Source organism: Zootermopsis nevadensis, unplaced genomic scaffold (genome assembly GCF_977971745.1).
Source record: "Zootermopsis nevadensis isolate Lab colony 2312 unplaced genomic scaffold, Znev_1.0 Znev_ptg000068l, whole genome shotgun sequence".
NCBI classification, from domain to species: Eukaryota; Metazoa; Arthropoda; class Insecta; order Blattodea; family Termopsidae; genus Zootermopsis; species Zootermopsis nevadensis.
In genome coordinates, this window is record NW_028259199.1 from 862,629 (window position 1) to 884,779 (window position 22,151).

The following is a 22,151-nucleotide window of genomic DNA, read 5'->3' on the forward strand; positions in this document are numbered from 1 at the left end:
ATTCGAAAGTCAATTTTGAAAAGGCAAATATCTCCCGATCTGTAGGAATCTGAGAGACAAAACTTATGTCACTTTCAGGGAACGTATATGTCAACTTCATGTCAGAGTCACGTCAATGTATGTCGAAGGGTTTGGCGGATAAACACATTTAAATTTTTCGAGATTATAGAAAGTCAATTTTTGAAAATTCAAATATCTCCCGATCTGTAGGAATCTGAGAGACAAAACTTATGTCACTTTGAGGGAACGTATATGTCACCTTCATATCAGAGTCACGTCAATGTATGTCCAAGAGTTTGGAGGATAGAGACATTTAAATTTTTCGAGATTTTTCGAAAGTCAATTTTTGAAAAGGCAAATATCTCCCGATCTGTATAATCTGAGAGACAAAACTTATGTCACTTTGAGGGAACGTATATGTCAACTTCATGTCAGAGTCACGTCAATGTATGTCCAAGGGTTTGGAGAATAGAGACATTTTAATTTTTCGAGATTATTCGAAAGTCAATTTTTCAAAAGGCAAATATCTCCCGATCTGTAGGAATCTGAGAGACAAAACTTATGTCACTTTGAGGGAACGTATATGTCAACTTCATGTCAGAGGCACGTCAATGTATGTCTAAGGGTTTGGAGGATAGATATATTTTAATTTTTCGAGTTTATTCGAAAGTCTTTTTTTGAAAAGGCAAATATCTCCCGATCTGTAGGAATCTGAGAGTAAACCTGATGTCACTCTGAGGGAACGTATATGTCAACTTCATGTCAGAGTCACGTCAATGTATGTCCAAGAGTTTGGAGGATAGAGACATTTAAATGTTTCGAGATTATTCGAAAGTCAATTTTTGAAAAAGCAAATATCTCCCGATCTGTATAATCTGAGAGACAAAACTTATGTCACTTTGAGGGAACGAATATGTTAACTTCATGTCAGAGTCACGTCAATGTATGTCCAAGGGTTTGGAGGATAGAGACATTTTAATTTTTCGAGATTATTCGAAAGTCAATTTTTCAAAAGGCAAATATCTCCCGATCTGTAGGAATCTGAGAGACAACACTTATGTCACTTTGAGGGAACGTATATGTCAACTTCATGTCAGAGTCATGTCAATGTATGTCCAAGCGTTTGGAGGAGTGAGACATTTTAATTTTTCGAGATTATTCGAAAGTCAATTTTTGAAAAGGCAAATATCTCCCGATCTGTAGGAATCTGAGAGACAAAACTTATGTCACTCTGAGGGAACGTGTATGTCAACTTCATGTCAGAGTCACGTCAATGTATGTCCAAGGGTTTAGAGGATAAACACATTTTAATTTTTCGATATTATTTGATAGTCAATTTTTGAAAAGGCAAATATCTCCCGATCTGTAGGAAACTGAGAGACAAACAATATGTCACTTTGAGGGAACGTATATGTCAACTTCATGTCAGAGTCATGTCAATGTATGTCCAAGCGTTTGGAGGAGTGAGACATTTTAATTTTTCGAGATTATTCGAAAGTCAATTTTTGAAAAGGCAAATATCTCCCGATCTGTTGGAATCTGAGAGACAAAACTTATGTCACTTTGAAGGAACGTATATGTCAACTTCATGTCAGAGTCACGTCAATGTATGTCCTAGGGTTTGGAGGATAGAGATATTTTAATTTTTCGAGATTATTCGAAAGTCAATTTTTAAAAGGAAATATCTCCCGATCTGTAGGTATCTGAGAGACAAAACTTATGTCACTTTGAGGGAACGTATATGTCAACTTCATATCAGAGTCACGTCAATGTATGTCCAAGGGTTTGGAGGATAGAGACATTTTAATTTTTCGAGATTATTCGAAAGTCAATTTATGAAAAGGCAAATATCTCCCGATCTGTAGAAATCTGAGAGACAAAACTTATGTCACTCTGAGGGAACGTATATGTCAACTTCATGTCAGAGTCACGTCAATGTATGTCCAAGGGTTTGGAGGAATGAGACATTTTAATTTTTCGAGATTATTCGTAAGTCAATTTATGAAAAGGCAAATATCTCCCGATCTGTAGGAATCTTAGAGACAAAACTTATGTCACTTTGAAGGAACGTATATGTCAACTTCATGTCAGAGTCACGTCAATGTATGTCCAAGGGTTTGGAGGATAGAGATATTTTAATTTTTCGAGATTATTCGAAAGTCAATTTTTGAAAAGGCAAATATCTCCCGATCTGTAGGTATCTGAGAGACAAAACTTATGTCACTTTGAGGGAACGTATATGTAAACATCATGTCAGATTCACGTCAAAGTATGTCCAAGGGTTTGGAGGATAGAGGCATTTTAATTTTTCGAGATTATTCGAAAGTCAATTTCTGAAAAGGCAAAAATATCTCCCGATCTGTAGGAATCTGAGAGACAAAACTTATGTCACTTTGAGGGAACGTATATGTCAACTTCATGTCAGAGTCAAGTCAATGTATGTCCAAGGGTTTAGAGGATAAACACATTTTAATTTTTCGATATTATTCCAAAGTCAATTTTTGAAAAGGCAAATATATCCCGATCTGTAGGAATCTGAGAGACAACACTTATGTCACTTTGAGGGAACGTATATGTCAACTTCATGTCAGAGTCACGTCAATGTATGTCCAAGAGTTTGGAGGATAGAGACTCTTTTAATTTTTCGATATTATTCGAAAGTCAATTTTTGAAAAGGCAAATATCTCCCGATCTGTAGGAATCTGAGAGACAAAACTTATGTCACTTTGAGGGAACGTATATGTCAACTTCATGTCAGAGTCACGTCAATGTATGTCCAAGAGTTTGGAGGATAGAGACATTTTAATTTTTCGAGATTATTCGAAAGTCAATTTTTGAAAAGGCAAATATCTCCCGATCTGTTGGAATCTGAGAGACAAAACATATGTCACTTTGAGGTAACGTATATGTCAACTTCAAGTCAGAGGCACGTCAATGTATGTCAAAGGGTTTGGAGTATAGAGACATTTTAATTTTTCAAGATTATTCGAAAGTCAATTTTGAAAAGGCAAATATCTCCCGATCTGTAGGAATCTGAGAGACAAAACTTATGTCACTTTCAGGGAACGTATATGTCAACTTCATGTCAGAGTCACGTCAATGTATGTCGAAGGGTTTGGAGGATAAACACATTTAAATTTTTCGAGATTATAGAAAGTCAATTTTTGAAAATTCAAATATCTCCCGATCTGTAGGAATCTGAGAGACAAAACTTATGTCACTTTGAGGGAACGTATATGTCACCTTCATATCAGAGTCACGTCAATGTATGTCCAAGAGTTTGGAGGATAGAGACATTTAAATTTTTCGAGATTTTTCGAAAGTCAATTTTTGAAAAGGCAAATATCTCCCGATCTGTATAATCTGAGAGACAAAACTTATGTCACTTTGAGGGAACGTATATGTCAACTTCATGTCAGAGTCACGTCAATGTATGTCCAAGGGTTTGGAGAATAGAGACATTTTAATTTTTCGAGATTATTCGAAAGTCAATTTTTCAAAAGGCAAATATCTCCCGATCTGTAGGAATCTGAGAGACAAAACTTATGTCACTTTGAGGGAACGTATATGTCAACTTCATGTCAGAGGCACGTCAATGTATGTCCAAGGGTTTGGAGGATAGATATATTTTAATTTTTCGAGTTTATTCGAAAGTCTTTTTTTGAAAAGGCAAATATCTCCCGATCTGTAGGAATCTGAGAGTAAACCTGATGTCACTCTGAGGGAACGTATATGTCAACTTCATGTCAGAGTCACGTCAATGTATGTCCAAGAGTTTGAAGGATAGAGACATTTAAATGTTTCGAGATTATTCGAAAGTCAATTTTTGAAAAAGCAAATATCTCCCGATCTGTATAATCTGAGAGACAAAACTTATGTCACTTTGAGGGAACGTATATGTTAACTTCATGTCAGAGTCACGTCAATGTATGTCCAAGGGTTTGGAGGATAGAGACATTTTAATTTTTCGAGATTATTCGAAAGTCAATTTTTCAAAAGGCAAATATCTCCCGATCTGTAGGAATCTGAGAGACAACACTTATGTCACTTTGAGGGAACGTATATGTCAACTTCATGTCAGAGTCATGTCAATGTATGTCCAAGCGTTTGGAGGAGTGAGACATTTTAATTTTTCGAGATTATTCGAAAGTCAATTTTTGAAAAGGCAAATATCTCCCGATCTGTTGGAATCTGAGAGACAAAACTTATGTAACTTTGAAGGAACGTATATGTCAACTTCATGTCAGAGTCACGTCAATGTATGTCCAAGGGTTTGGAGGATAGAGATATTTTAATTCTTCGAGATTATTCGAAAGTCAATTTTTGAAAAGGCAAATATCTCCCGATCTGTAGGGATCTGAGAGACAAAACTTATGTCACTTTGAGGGAACTTATATGTCAACTTCATGTCAGATTCACGTCAAAGTATGTCCAAGGGTTTGGAGGATAGAGGCATTTTAATTTTTTGAGATTATTCGAGAGTCAATTTTTGAAAAGGCAAATATATCCCGATCTGTAGGAATCTGAGAGACAACACTAATGTCACTTTGAGGGAACGTATATGTCAACTTCATGTCAGAGTCACGTCAATGTATGTCCAAGGGTTTGGAGGATAGAGATATTTTAATTTTTCGAGATTATTCGAAAGTCAATTTTTAAAAAGGCAAATATCTCCCGATCTGTAAGAATCTGAGAGACAAACCATATGTCACTTTGAGGTAACGTATATGTCAACTTCATGTCAGAGTCACGTCAATGTATGTCCAAGGGTTTCGAGGAGAGGGACATTTTAATTTTTCGAGATTATTCGAAAGTCAATTTCTGAAAAGGCAAATATCCTCCGATCTGTAGGAATCTGAAAGACAAACCTTATGTCATTTTGAGGGAACGTATATGTCAACTTCATGTCAGAGTCACGTCAATGTATGTCCAAGGGTTTGGAGAATAGAGATTTAAATTTTTCGAGATTATTCGAAAGTCAATTTTTGTAAAAGGCAAATATCTCCCGATCTGTAGGAATTTGAGAGGCAAAACTTATGTCACTTTGAGGTAACGTATATGTCAACTTCATGTCAGAGTCACGTCAATGTATGTCGAAGGGTTTGGAGGATAGAGACATTTTAATTTTTCGAAATTATTCTAAAGTCAATTTTTCAAAAGGCAAATATCTCCCGATCTGTAGGAATCTGAGAGACAAAACTTATGTCACTTTGAGGGAATGTATATGTCAACTTCATGTCAGAGTCACGTCAATGTATGTCCAAGGGTTTGGAGGACTGAGGCATTTTAATTTTGCGAGATTATTGGAAAGTCAATTTTTGAAAATTCAATTATCTCCCGATCTGAAGGAATCTGAGAGACAACACTTATGTCACTTTGAGGGAACGTATATGTCAACTTCATATCAGAGTCACGTCAATGTATGTCCAAGGGTTTGGAGGATAGAGACATTTTAATTTTTCGAGATTATTCGAAAGTCAATTTATGAAAAGGCAAATATCTCTCGATCTGTAGGAATCTGAGAGACAAAACTTATGTCACTCTGAGGGAACGTATATGTCAACTTCATGTCAGAGTCACGTCAATGTATGTCCAAGGGTTTGGAGGAATGAGACATTTTAATTTTTCGAGATTATTCGAAAGTCAATTTATGAAAAGGCAAATATCTCCCGATCTGTTGGAATCTTAGAGACAAAACTTATGTCACTTTGAAGGAACGTATATGTCAACTTCATGTCAGAGTCACGTCAATGTATGTCCAAGGGTTTGGAGGATAGAGATATTTTAATTTTTCGAGATTATTCGAAAGTCAATTTTTGAAAAGGCAAATATCTCCCGATCTGTAGGTATCTGAGAGACAAAACTTATGTCACTTTGAGGGAACGTATATGTAAACATCATGTCAGATTCACGTCAAAGTATGTCCAAGGGTTTGGAGGATAGAGGCATTTTAATTTTTCGAGATTATTCGAAAGTCAATTTCTGAAAAGGCAAAAATATCTCCCGATCTGTAGGAATCTGAGAGACAAAACTTATGTCACTTTGAGGGAACGTATATGTCAACTTCATGTCAGAGTCAAGTCAATGTATGTCCAAGGGTTTAGAGGATAAACACATTTTAATTTTTCGATATTATTCCAAAGTCAATTTTTGAAAAGGCAAATATATCCCGATCTGTAGGAATCTGAGAGACAACACTTATGTCACTTTGAGGGAACGTATATGTCAACTTCATGTCAGAGTCACGTCAATGTATGTCCAAGAGTTTGGAGGATAGAGACTTTTTAATTTTTCGATATTATTCGAAAGTCAATTTTTGAAAAGGCAAATATCTCCCGATCTGTAGGAATCTGAGAGACAAAACTTATGTCACTTTGAGGGAACGTATATGTCAACTTCATGTCAGAGTCACGTCAATGTATGTCCAAGAGTTTGGAGGATAGAGACATTTTAATTTTTCGAGATTATTCGAAAGTCAATTTTTGAAAAGGCAAATATCTCCCGATCTGTTGGAATCTGAGAGACAAAACTTATGTCACTTTGAGGTAACGTATATGTCAACTTCAAGTCAGAGGCACGTCAATGTATGTCAAAGGGTTTGGAGTATAGAGACATTTTAATTTTTCAAGATTATTCGAAAGTCAATTTTGAAAAGGCAAATATCTCCCGATCTGTAGGAATCTGAGAGACAAAACTTATGTCACTTTCAGGGAACGTATATGTCAACTTCATGTCAGAGTCACGTCAATGTATGTCGAAGGGTTTGGAGGATAAACACATTTAAATTTTTCGAGATTATAGAAAGTCAATTTTTGAAAATTCAAATATCTCCCGATCTGTAGGAATCTGAGAGACAAAACTTATGTCACTTTGAGGGAACGTATATGTCACCTTCATATCAGAGTCACGTCAATGTATGTCCAAGAGTTTGGAGGATAGAGACATTTAAATTTTTCGAGATTTTTCGAAAGTCAATTTTTGAAAAGGCAAATATCTCCCGATCTGTATAATCTGAGAGACAAAACTTATGTCACTTTGAGGGAACGTATATGTCAACTTCATGTCAGAGTCACGTCAATGTATGTCCAAGGGTTTGGAGAATAGAGACATTTTAATTTTTCGAGATTATTCGAAAGTCAATTTTTCAAAAGGCAAATATCTCCCGATCTGTAGGAATCTGAGAGACAAAACTTATGTCACTTTGAGGGAACGTATATGTCAACTTCATGTCAGAGGCACGTCAATGTATGTCCAAGGGTTTGGAGGATAGATATATTTTAATTTTTCGAGTTTATTCGAAAGTCTTTTTTTGAAAAGGCAAATATCTCCCGATCTGTAGGAATCTGAGAGTAAACCTGATGTCACTCTGAGGGAACGTATATGTCAACTTCATGTCAGAGTCACGTCAATGTATGTCCAAGAGTTTGGAGGATAGAGACATTTAAATGTTTCGAGATTATTCGAAATTCAATTTTTGAAAAGGCAAATATCTCCCGATCTGTATAATCTGAGAGACAAAACTTATGTCACTTTGAGGGAACGTATATGTTAACTTCATGTCAGAGTCACGTCAATGTATGTCCAAGGGTTTGGAGGATAGAGACATTTTAATTTTTCGAGATTATTCGAAAGTCAATTTTTCAAAAGGCAAATATCTCCCGATCTGTAGGAATCTGAGAGACAACACTTATGTCACTTTGAGGGAACGTATATGTCAACTTCATGTCAGAGTCATGTCAATGTATGTCTAAGCGTTTGGAGGAGTGAGACATTTTAATTTTTTGAGATTATTCGAGAGTCAATTTTTGAAAAGGCAAATATCTCCCGATCTGTAGGAATCTGAGAGACAACACTAATGTCACTTTGAGGGAACGTATATGTCAACTTCATGTCAGAGTCACGTCAATGTATGTCCAAGGGTTTGGAGGATAGAGATATTTTAATTTTTCGAGATTATTCGAAAGTCAATTTTTAAAAAGGCAAATATCTCCCGATCTGTAAGAATCTGAGAGACAAACCATATGTCACTTTGAGGTAACGTATATGTCAACTTCATGTCAGAGTCACGTCAATGTATGTCCAAGGGTTTCGAGGAGAGGGACATTTTAATTTTTCGAGATTATTCGAAAGTCAATTTCTGAAAAGGCAAATATCCTCCGATCTGTAGGAATCTGAAAGACAAACCTTATGTCACTTTGAGGGAACGTATATGTCAACTTCATGTCAGAGTCACGTCAATGTATGTCCAAGGGTTTGGAGAATAGAGATTTAAATTTTTCGAGATTATTCGAAAGTCAATTTTTGTAAAAGGCAAATATCTCCCGATCTGTAGGAATTTGAGAGGCAAAACTTATGTCACTTTGAGGTAACGTATATGTCAACTTCATGTCAGAGTCACGTCAATGTATGTCGAAGGGTTTGGAGGATAGAGACATTTTAATTTTTCGAAATTATTCTAAAGTCAATTTTTCAAAAGGCAAATATCTCCCGATCTGTAGGAATCTGAGAGACAAAACTTATGTCACTTTGAGGGAATGTATATGTCAACTTCATGTCAGAGTCACGTCAATGTATGTCCAAGGGTTTGGAGGACTGAGGCATTTTAATTTTGCGAGATTATTGGAAAGTCAATTTTTGAAAATTCAATTATCTCCCGATCTGAAGGAATCTGAGAGACAACACTTATGTCACTTTGAGGGAACGTATATGTCAACTTCATGTCAGAGTCACGTCAATGTATGTCCCAAGGTTTGGAGGATAGAGATACTTTAATTTTTCGAGATTATTCGAAAGTCAATTTTTGAAAATTCAAATATCTCCCGATCTGTAGGAATCTGAGAGACAAACCTTATGTCACTTTGAGGGAACGTATATGTCAACTTCATGTCAAAGTCACGTCAATGTATGTCCAAGGGGTTCGAGGAAAGAGATATTTTAATTTTTCGAGATTATTTGATAGTCAATTATTGAAAAGGCAAATATCTCCCGATCTGTAGGAAACTGAGAGGCAAACTATATGTCACTTTGAGGAAACGTATATGTCAACTTCATGTCAGATTCACGTCAATGTATGTCCAAGTGTTTGGAGGACAGAGGCATTTTAATTTTGCGAGATTATTCGAAAGTCAATTTTTGAAAAGGCAAATATCTCCCGATCTGTAGGAACGTGAGAGACAACACTTATGTCACTTTGATGGAACGTATATGTCAACTTCATGTCAGAGTCACGTCAATGTATGTCCAAGGGTTTGGAGGATAGAGACATTTAAATTTTTCGAGATTATTCGAAAGTCAATTTATGAAAAATCAAATATCTCCCGATCTGTAGGAATCTGAGAGACAAAACTTATGTCACTTTGAGGGAACGTATATGTCAACTTCATGTCAGAGTCACGTCAATGTATGTCCAAGGGTTTGGAGGAGTGAGACATTTTAATTTTTCGAGATTATTCGAAAGTCAATTTTTGAAAAGGCAAATATCTCCCGATCTGTTGGAATCTGAGAGACAAAACTTATGTCACTTTGAAGGAACGTATATGTCAACTTCATGTCAGAGTCACGTGAATGTATGTCCAAGGGTTTGGAGGATAGATATATTTTAATTTTTCGAGATTATTCGAAAGTCAATTTTTGAAAAGGCAAATATCTCCCGATCTGTAGGTATCTGAGAGACAAAACTTATGTCACTTTGAGGGAACGTATATGTCAACTTCATGTCAGATTCACGTCAAAGTATGTCCAAGGGTTTGGAGGATAGAGGCATTTTAATTTTTCGAGATTATTCGAAAGTCAATTTCTGAAAAGGCAAATATCTTCCGATCTGTAGGAATCTGAGAGACAAAACTTATGTCACTTTGAGGGAACGTATATGCCAACTTCATGTCAGAGTCACGTCAATGTATGTCCAAGGGTTTAGAGGATAAACACATTTTAATTTTTCGATAATATTCCAAAGTCAATTTTTGAAAAGGAAAATATATCCCGATCTGTAGGAATCTGAGAGACAACACTTATGTCACTTTGAGGGAACGTATATGTCAACTTCATGTCAGAGTCACGTCAATGTATGTCCAAGGGTTTGGAGGTTAGAGATATTTTAATTTTTCGAGATTATTCGAAAGTCAATTTTTTAAAAAGCAAATATCTTCCGATCTGTAGGAATCTGAGAGACAAAACTTATGTCACTTTGAGGGAACGTATATGTCAACTTCATGTCAGAGTCACGTCAATGTATGTCCAACAGTTTGGAGGATAGAGAAATTTTAATTTTTCGAGATTATTCGAAAGTCAATTTTTGAAAAGGCAAATATCTCCCGATCTGTTGGAATCTGAGAGACAAAACTTATGTCACTTTGAAGGAACGTATATGTCAACTTCATGTCAGAGTCACGTCAATGTATGTCCAAGAGTTTGGAGGATAGAGTCATTTAAATGTTTCGAGATTATTCGAAAGTCAATTTTGAAAAGGCAAATATCTCCCGATCTGTATAATCTCAGAGACAAAACTTATGTCACTTTGAGGGAACGTATATGTCAACTTCATGTCAGAGTCACGTCAATGTATGTCTAAGGGTTTGGAGGATAGAGACATTTTAATTTTTCGAGATTATTCGAAAGTCAATTTTTCAAAAGGCAAATATCTCCCGATCTGTAGGAATCTGAGAGACAAAACTTATGTCACTTTGAAGGAACGTATATGTCAACTTCATGTCAGAGTCACGTCGATGTATGTCCAAGGGTTTGGAGGATAGAGATATTTTAATTTTTCGAGATTATTCGAAAGTCAATTTATGAAAAGGCAAATATCTCCCGATCTGTAGGTATCTGAGAGACAAAACTTATGTCACTTTGAGGGAACGTATATGTCAACTTCATGTCAGATTCACATCAAAGTATGTCCAAGGGTTTGGAGGATAGAGGCATCTTAATTTTTTGAGATTATACGAAAGTCAATTTTTGAAAAGGCAAATATATCCCGATCTGTAGGAATCTGAGAGATAACACTAATGTCACTTTGAAGGAACGTATATGTTAACTTCATGTCAAAGTCACGTCAATGTTCTTCCAAGGGTTTGGAGGATAGAGATATTTTAATTTTTCGAGATTATTCGAAAGTCAATTTTTGAAAAGGCAAATATCTCCCGATCTGTAGGAATCTGAGAGACAAAACTTATGTCACTTTGAGGTAACGTATATGTCAACTTCTCGTCAGAGGCACGTCAATGTATGTCCAAGGGTTTGGAGGATAGAGATATTTTAATTTTTCGAGATTATTTGAAAGTCAATTTTTGAAAAGGCAAATATCTCCCGATCTGTAGGAATCTGAGACACAACACTTATGTCATTTTGAGGGTACGTATATGTCAACTTTATGTCAGAGTCACGTCAATGTATGTCCAAGGGTTTGGAGGATAGAGACATTTTAATTTATCGAGATTATTCGAAAGTCAATTTTTGGAAAGGCAAATATCTCCCGATCTGTAAGAATCTGAGAGACAAACCATATGTCACTTTGAGGTAACGTATATGTCAACTTCATGTCAGAGTCACGTCAATGTATGTCGAAGGGTTTGGAGGATAGAGACATTTTAATTTTTCGAAATTATTCTAAAGTCAATTTTTGAAAAGGCAAATATCTCCCGATCTGTAGGAATCTGAGAGACAAAACTTATGTCACTTTGAGGGAATGTATATGTCAACTTCATGTCAGAGTCACGTCAATGTATGTCCAAGGGTTTGGAGGACTGAGGCATTTTAATTTTGCGAGATTATTGGAAAGTCAATTTTTGAAAATTCAATTATCTCCCGATCTGAAGGAATCTGAGAGACAACACTTATGTCTCTTTGAGGGAACGTATATGTCAACTTCATGTCAGAGTCACTTCAATGTATGTCCAAAGGTTTGGAGGATAAAGATATTTTAATTTTTCGAGATTATTCGAAAGTCAATTTTTGAAAATTCAAATATCTCCCGATCTGTAGGAATCTGAGAGACAAAACTTATGTCACTTTGAGGGAACGTATATGTCAACTTCATGTCAAAGTCACGTCAATGTATGTCCAAGGGGTTGGAGGAAAGAGATATTTTAATTTTTCGAGATTATTTGATAGTCAATTATTGAAAAGGCAAATATCTCCCGATCTGTAGGAAACTGAGAGGCAAACAATATGTCACTTTGAGGGAACGTATATGTCAACTTCATGTCAGATTCACGTCAATGTATGTCCAAGTGTTTGGAGGACAGAGGCATTTTAATTTTGCGAGATTATTCGAAAGTCAATTTTTGAAAAGGCAAAAATCTCCCGATCTGTAGGAATCTGAGAGACAACACTTATGTCACTTTGAGGGAACGTATATGTCAACTTCATGTCAGAGTCACGTCAATGTATGTCCAAGGGTTTGGAGGATAGAGACATTTAAATTTTTCGAGATTATTCGAAAGTCAATTTATGAAAAGGCAAATATCTCCCGATCTGTAGGAATCTGAGAGACAAAACTTATGTCACTTTGAGGGAACGTATATGTCAACTTCATGTCATAGTCACGTCAATGTATGTCCAAGGGTTTGGAGGAGTGAGACATTTTAATTTTTCGAGATTATTCGAAAGTCAATTTTTGAAAAGGCAAATATCTCCCGATCTGTTGGAATCTGAGAGACAAAACTTATGTCACTTTGAAGGAACGTATATGTCAACTTCATGTCAGAGTCACGTCAATGTATGTCCAAGGGTTTGGAGGATAGATATATTTTAATTTTTCGAGATTATTCGAAAGTCAATTTTTGAAAAGGCAAATATATCCCGATCTGTAGGAATCTGAGAGACAACACTTATGTCACTTTGAGGGAACGTATATGTCAACTTCATGTCAGAGTCACGTCAATGTATGTCCAAGGGTTTGGAGGATAGAGATATTTTAATTTTTCGAGATTATTCGAAAGTCAATTTTTTAAGAAGCAAATATCTTCCGATCTGTAGGAATCTGAGAGACAAAACTTATGTCACTTTGAGGGAACGTATATGTCAACTTCATGTCAGAGTCACGTTAATGTATGTCCAAGGGTTTGGAGGATAGAGATATTTTAATTTTTCGAGATTATTCGAAAGTCAATTTTTGAAAGGGCAAATATCTCCCGATCTGTAGGTATCTGAGAGACAAAACTTATGTCACTTTGAGGGAACGTATATGTCAACTTCATGTCAGATTCACGTCAAAGTATGTCCAAGGATTTGGAGGATAGAGGCATTTTAATTTCTTGAGATTATTCGAAAGTCAATTTTTGAAAAGGCAAATATATCCCGATCTGTAGGAATCTGAGAGACAACACTAATGTCACTTTGAGGGAACGTATATGTCAACTTCATGTCAGAGTCAAGTCAATGTATGTCCAAGGGTTTGGAGGATAGAGATATTTTAATTTTTCGAGATTATTCGAAAGTCAATTTTTGTAAAGGCAAATATCTCCCGATCTGTAGGAATCTGAGAGACAAAACTTATGTCACTTTGAGGTAACGTATATGTCAACTTCAGGTCAGAGGGACGTCAATGTATGTCCAAGGGTTTGGAGGATAGAGATATTTTAATTTTTCGAGATTATTTGAAAGTCAATTTTTGAAAAGGCAAATATCTCCCGATCTGTAGGAATCTGAGAGACAACACTTATGTCACTTTGAGGGAACGTATATGTCAACTTCATGTCAGAGTCACGTCAATGTATGTCCAAGGGTTTGGAGAATAGAGATTTAAATTTTTCGAGATTATTCGAAAGTCAATTTTTGTAAAAGGCAAATATCTCCCGATCTGTAGGAATTTGAGAGGCAAAACTTATGTCACTTTGAGGTAACGTATATGTCAACTTCATGTCAGAGTCACGTCAATGTATGTCGAAGGGTTTTGAGGATAGAGACATTTTAATTTTTCGAAATTATTCTAAAGTCAATTTTTCAAAAGGCAAATATCTCCCGATCTGTAGGAATCTGAGATACAAAACTTATGTCACTTTGAGGGAATGTATATGTCAACTTCATGTCAGAGTCACGTCAATGTATGTCCAAGGGTTTGGAGGACTGAGGCATTTTAATTTTGCGAGATTATTGGAAAGTCAATTTTTGAAAATTCAATTATCTCCCGATCTGAAGGAATCTGAGAGACAACACTTATGTCACTTTGAGGGAACGTATATGTCAACTTCATGTCAGAGTCACGTCAATGTATGTCCCAAGGTTTGGAGGATAGAGATATTTTCATTTTTCGAGATTATTCGAAAGTCAATTTTTGAAAATTCAAATATCTCCCGATCTGTAGGAATCTGAGAGACAAAACTTATGTCACTTTGAGGGAACGTATATGTCAACTTCATGTCAAAGTCACGTCAATGTATGTCCAAGGGGTTGGAGGAAAGAGATATTTTAATTTTTCGAGATTATTTGATAGTCAATTATTGAAAAGGCAAATATCTCCCGATCTGTAGGAAACTGAGAGGCAAACAATATGTCACTTTGAGGGAACGTATATGTCAACTTCATGTCAGATTCACGTCAATGTATGTCCAAGTGTTTGGAGGAAAGAGGCATTTTAATTTTGCGAGATTATTCGAAAGTCAATTTTTGAAAAGGCAAATATCTCCCGATCTGTAGGAATCTGAGAGACAACACTTATGTCACTTTGAGGGAACGTATATGTCAACTTCATGTCAGAGTCACGTCAATGTATGTCCAAGTGTTTGGAGGATAGAGATATTTTAATTTTTCGAGATTATTCGAAAGTGAATTTTTTAAGAAGCAAATATCTTCCGATCTGTAGGAATCTGAGAGACAAAACTTATGTCACTTTGAGGGAACGTATATGTCAACTTCATGTCAGAGTCACGTCAATGTATGTCCAAGGGTTTGGAGGATAGAGAAATTTTAATTTTTCGAGATTATTCGAAAGTCAATTTTTGAAAAGGCAAATATCTCCCGATCTGTTGGAATCTGAAAGACAAAACTTATGTCACTTTGAAGGAACGTATATGTCAACTTCATGTCAGATTCACGTCAAAGTATGTCCAAGGGTTTGGAGGATAGAGGCATTTTAATTTTTTGAGATTATTCGAAAGTCAATTTTTGAAAAGGCAAATATATCCCGATCTGTAGGAATCTGAGAGACAACACTAATGTCACTTTGAGGGAACGTATATGTCAACTTCATGTCAGAGTCACGTCAATGTATGTCCAAGGGTTTGGAGGATAGAGATATTTTAATTTTTCGAGATTATTCGAAAGTCAATTTATGAAAAGGCAAATATCCTCCGATCTGTAAGAATCTGAGAGACAACACTTATGTCACTTTGAGGGAACGTATATGTCAACTTCATGTCAGAGTCACGTCAATGTATGTCCAAGGGTTTGGAGAATAGAGATTTAAATTTTTCGAGATTATTCGAAAGTCAATTTTTCTAAAAGGCAAATATCTCCCGATCTGTAGGAATTTGAGAGGCAAAACTTATGTCACTTTGAGGTAACGTATATGTCAACTTCATGTCAGAGTCACGTCAATGTATGTCGAAGGGTTTGGAGGATAGAGACATTTTAATTTTTCGAAATTATTCTAAAGTCAATTTTTCAAAAGGCAAATATCTCCCGATCTGTAGGAATCTGAGAGACAAAACTTATGTCACTTTGAGGGAATGTATATGTCAACTTCATGTCAGAGTCACGTCAATGTATGTCAAAGGGTTTGGAGGACTGAGGCATTTTAATTTTGCGAGATTATTGGAAAGTCAATTTTTGAAAATTCAATTATCTCCCGATCTGAAGGAATCTGAGAGACAACACTTATGTCACTTTGAGGGAACGTATATGTCAACTTCATGTCAGAGTCACGTCAATGTATGTCCCAAGGTTTGGTGGATAGAGATATTTTCATTTTTCGAGATTATTCGAAAGTCAATTTTTGAAAATTCAAATATCTCCCGATCTGTAGGAATCTGAGAGACAAAACTTATGTCACTTTGAGGGAACGTATATGTCAACTTCATGTCAAAGTCACGTCAATGTATGTCCAAGGGGTTGGAGGAAAGATATATTTTAATTTTTCGAGATTATTTGACAGTCAATTATTGAAAAGGCAAATATCTCCCGATCTGTAAGAAACTGAGAGGCAAACAATATGTCACTTTGAGGGAACGTATATGTCAACTTCATGTCAGATTCACGTCAATGTATGTCCAAGTGTTTGGAGGACAGAGGCATTTTAATTTTGTGAGATTATTCGAAAGTCAATTTTTGAAAAGGCAAAAATCTCCCGATCTGTAGGAATCTGAGAGACAACACTTATGTCACTTTGAGGGAACGTATATGTCAACTTCATGTCAGAGTCACGTCAATGTATGTCCAAGGGTTTGGAGGATAGAGACATATAATTTTTCGAGATTATTCGAAAGTCAATTTATGAAAAGGCAAATATCTCCCGATCTGTAGGAATCTGAGTGACAAAACTAATGTCACTTTGAGAGAACGTATATGTCAACTTCATGTCAGAGTCACGTCAATGTATGTCCAAGGGTTTGGAGGAGTGAGACATTTTAATTTTTCGAGATTATTCGAAAGTCAATTTTTGAAAAGGCAAATATCTCCCGATCTGTAGGAATCTGAGAGACAAAACTTATGTCACTTTGAAGGAACGTATATGTCAACTTCATGTGAGAGTCACGTCAATGTATGTCCAAGGGTTTGGAGAATAGATATATTTTAATTTTTCGAGATTATTCGAAAGTCAATTTTTGAAAAGGCAAATATCTCCCGATCTGTAGGTATCTGAGAGACAAAACTTATGTCACTTTGAAGGAACGTATATGTCAACTTCATGTCAGATTCACGTAAAAGTATGTCCAAGGTTTTGGAGGATAGAGGCATTTTAATTTTTCGAGATTATTCGAAAGTCAATTTCTGAAAAGGCAAATATCTCCCGATCTGTAGGAATCTGAGAGACAAAACTTATGTCACTTTGAGGGAACGTATATGCCAACTTCATGTCAGAGTCACGTCAATGTATGTCCAAGGGTTTAGAGGATAAACACATTTTAATTTTTCGATATTATTCCAAAGTCAATTTTTGAAAAGGCAAATATATCCCGATCTGTCGGAATCTGAGAGACAACACTTATGTCACTTTGAGGGAACGTATATGTCAACTTCATGTCAGAGTCACGTCAATGTATGTCCAAGAGTTTGGAGGATAGAGAAATTTTAATTTTTCAAGATTATTCGAAAGTCAATTTTTGAAAAGGCAAATATCTCCCGATCTGTTGGAATCTGAGAGACAAAACTTATGTCACTTTGAGGGAACGTATATGTCAACTTCATGTCAGATTCACGTCAAAGTATGTCCAAGGGTTTGGAGGATAGAGGCATTTTAATTTCTTGAGATTATTCGAAAGTCAATTTTTGAAAAGGCAAATATATCCCGATCTGTAGGAATCTGAGAGACAACACTAATGTCACTTTGAGGTAACGTATATGTCAACTTCATGTCAGAGTCAAGTCAATGTATGTCCAAGGGTTTGGAGGATAGAGATATTTTAATTTTTCGAGATTATTCGAAAGTCAATTTTTGTAAAGGCAAATATCTCCCGATCTGTAGGAATCTGAGAGACAAAACTTATGTCACTTTGAGGTAACGTATATGTCAACTTCAGGTCAGAGGCACGTCAATGTATGTCCAAGGGTTTGGAGGATAGAGATATTTTAATTTTTCGAGATTATTTGAAAGTCAATTTTTGAAAAGGCAAATATCTCCCGATCTGTAGGAATCTGAGAGACAACACTTATGTCACTTTGAGGGAACGTATATGTCAACTTCATGTCAGAGTCACGTCAATGTATGTCCAAGGGTTTGGAGAATAGAGATTTAAATTTTTCGAGATTATTCGAAAGTCAATTTTTGTAAAAGGCAAATATCTCCCGATCTGTAGGAATTTGAGAGGCAAAACTTATGTCACTTTGAGGTAACGTATATGTCAACTTCATGTCAGAGTCACGTCAATGTATGTCGAAGGGTTTTGAGGATAGAGACATTTTAATTTTTCGAAATTATTCTAAAGTCAATTTTTCAAAAGGCAAATATCTCCCGATCTGTAGGAATCTGAAAGACAAAACTTATGTCACTTTGAGGGAATGTATATGTCAACTTCATGTCAGAGTCACGTCAATGTATGTCCAAGGGTTTGGAGGACTGAGGCATTTTAATTTTGCGAGATTATTGGAAAGTCAATTTTTGAAAATTCAATTATCTCCCGATCTGAAGGAATCTGAGAGACAACACTTATGTCACTTTGAGGGAACGTATATTTCAACTTCATGTCAGAGTCACGTCAATGTATGTCCCAAGGTTTGGAGGATAGAGATATTTTCATTTTTCGAGATTATTCGAAAGTCAATTTTTGAAAATTCAAATATCTCCCGATCTGTAGGAATCTGAGAGACAAAACTTATGTCACTTTGAGGGAACGTATATGTCAACTTCATGTCAAAGTCACGTCAATGTATGTCCAAGGGGTTGGAGGAAAGAGATATTTTAATTTTTCGAGATTATTTGATAGTCAATTATTGAAAAGGCAAATATCACCCGATCTGTAGGAAACTGAGAGGCAAACAATATGTCACTTTGAGGGAACGTATATGTCAACTTCATGTCAGATTCACGTCAATGTATGTCCAAGTGTTTGGAGGAAAGAGGCATTTTAATTTTGCGAGATTATTCGAAAGTCAATTTTTGAAAAGGCAAATATCTCCCGATCTGTAGGAATCTGAGAGACAACACTTATGTCACTTTGAGGGAACGTATATGTCAACTTCATGTCAGAGTCACGTCAATGTATGTCCAAGGGTTTGGAGGATAGAGATATTTTAATTTTTCGAGATTATTCGAAAGTGAATTTTTTAAGAAGCAAATATCTTCCGATCTGTAGGAATCTGAGAGACAAAACTTATGTCACTTTGAGGGAACGTATATGTCAACTTCATGTCAGAGTCACGTCAATGTATGTCCAAGGGTTTGGAGGATAGAGAAATTTTAATTTTTCGAGATTATTCGAAAGTCAATTTTTGAAAAGGCAAATATCTCCCGATCTGTTGGAATCTGAAAGACAAAACTTATGTCACTTTGAAGGAACTTATATGTCAACTTCATGTCAGATTCACGTCAAAGTATGTCCAAGGGTTTGGAGGATAGAGGCATTTTAATTTTTTGAGATTATTCGAAAGTCAATTTTTGAAAAGGCAAATATATCCCGATCTGTAGGAATCTGAGAGACAACACTAATGTCACTTTGAGGGAACGTATATGTCAACTTCATGTCAGAGTCACGTCAATGTATGTCCAAGGGTTTGGAGGATAGAGATATTTTAATTTTTCGAGATTATTCGAAAGTCAATTTATGAAAAGGCAAATATCCTCCGATCTGTAGGAATCTGAGAGACAACACTTATGTCACTTTGAGGGAACGTATATGTCAACTTCATGTCAGAGTCACGTCAATGTATGTCCAAGGGTTTGGAGAATAGAGATTTAAATTTTTCGAGATTATTCGAAAGTCAATTTTTGTAAAAGGCAAATATCTCCCGATCTGTAGGAATTTGAGAGGCAAAACTTATGTCACTTTGAGGTAACGTATATGTCAACTTCATGTCAGAGTCACGTCAATGTATGTCGAAGGGTTTGGAGGATAGAGACATTTTAATTTTTCGAAATTATTCTAAAGACAATTTTTCAAAAGGCAAATATCTCCCGATCTGTAGGAATCTGAGAGACAAAACTTATGTCACTTTGAGGGAATGTATATGTCAACTTCATGTCAGAGTCACGTCAATGTATGTCAAAGGGTTTGGAGGAGTGAGGCATTTTAATTTTGCGAGATTATTGGAAAGTCAATTTTTGAAAATTCAATTATCTCCCGATCTGAAGGAATCTGAGAGACAACACTTATGTCACTTTGAGGGAACGTATATGTCAACTTCATGTCAGAGTCACGTCAATGTATGTCCCAAGGTTTGGTGGATAGAGATATTTTCATTTTTCGAGATTATTCGAAAGTCAATTTTTGAAAATTCAAATATCTCCCGATCTGTAGGAATCTGAGAGACAAAACTTATGTCACTTTGAGGGAACGTATATGTCAACTTCATGTCAAAGTCACGTCAATGTATGTCCAAGGGGTTGGAGGAAAGATATATTTTAATTTTTCGAGATTATTTGACAGTCAATTATTGAAAAGGCAAATATCTCCCGATCTGTAGGAAACTGAGAGGCAAACAATATGTCACTTTGAGGGAACGTAAATGTCAACTTCATGTCAGATTCACGTCAATGTATGTCCAAGTGTTTGGAGGACAGAGGCATTTTAATTTTGTGAGATTATTCGAAAGTCAATTTTTGAAAAGGCTAAAATCTCCCGATCTGTAGGAATCTGAGAGACAACACTTATGTCACTTTGAGGGAACGTATATGTCAACTTCATGTCAGAGTCACGTCAATGTATGTCCAAGGGTTTGGAGGATAGAGACATATAATTTTTCGAGATTATTCGAAAGTCAATTTATGAAAAGGCAAATATCTCCCGATCTGTAGGAATCTGAGAGACAAAACTTATGTCACTTTGAGAGAACGTATATGTCAACTTCATGTCAGAGTCACGTCAATGTATGTCCAAGGGTTTGGAGGAGTGAGACATTTTAATTTTTCGAGATTATTCGAAAGTCAATTTTTGAAAAGGCAAATATCTCCCGATCTGTAGGAATCTGAGAGACAAAACTTTTGTCACTTTGAAGGAACGTATATGTCAACTTCATGTGAGAGTCACGTCAATGTATGTCCAAGGGTTTGGAGAATAGATATATTTTAATTTTTCGAGATTATTCGAAAGTCAATTTTTGAAAAGGCAAATATCTCCCGATCTGTAGGTATCTGAGAGACAAAACTTATGTCACTTTGAGGGAACGTATATGTCAACTTCATGTCAGATTCACGTCAAAGTATGTCCAAGGTTTTGGAGGATAGAGGCATTTTAATTTTTCGAGATTATTCGAAAGTCAATTTCTGAAAAGGCAAATATCTCCCGATCTGTATTAATCTGAGAGACAAAACTTATGTCACTTTGAGGGAACGTATATGCCAACTTCATGTCAGAGTCACGTCAATGTATGTCCAAGGGTTTGGAGGAGTGAGACATTTTAATTTTTCGAGATTATTCGAAAGACAATTTTTGAAAAGGCAAATATCTCCCGATCTGTTGGAATCTGAGAGACAAAACTTATGTCACTTTGAAGGAACGTATATGTCAACTTCATGTCAGAGTCACGTGAATGTATGTCCAAGGGTTTGGAGGATAGATATATTTTAATTTTTCGAGATTATTCGAAAGTCAATTTTTGAAAAGGCAAATATCTCCCGATCTGTAGGAATCTGAGAGACAAAACTTATGTCACTTTGAGGGAACGTATATGTCAACTTCATGTCAGAGTCACGTCAATAAATGTCCAAGGGGTTGGAGGATAGAGATATTTTAATTTTTCGAGATTATTTGATAGTTAATATTTGAAAAGGCAAATATCTCCCGATCTGTAGGAAACTGAAAGACAAACAATATGTCACTTTGAGGGAACGTATATGTCAACTTCATGTCAGAGTCACGTCAATGTATGTCTAAGGGTTTGGAGAATAGATATATTTTAATTTTTCGAGATTATTCGAAAGTCAATTTTTGAAAAGGCAAATATCTCCCGATCTGTAGGAAACTGAAAGACAAACAATATGTCACTTTGAGGGAACGTATATGTCAACTTCATGTCAGAGTCACGTCAATGTATGTCCAAGAGTTTGGAGGATAGAGACATTTAAATGTTTCGAGATTATTCGAAAGTCAATTTTTGAAAATTCAAATAACTCCCGATCTGTAGGTATCTGAGATACAAAACTTATGTCACTTTGAGGGAACGTATATGTCAACTTCATGTCAGATTCACGTCAAAGTATGTCCAAGGGTAGGGAGGATAGAGGCATTTTAATTTTTTGAGATTATTCGAAAGTCAATTTTTAAAAAGGCAAATATATCCCGATCTGTAGGAATCTAAGAGACAACACTAATGTCACTTTGAGGGAACGTATATGTCAA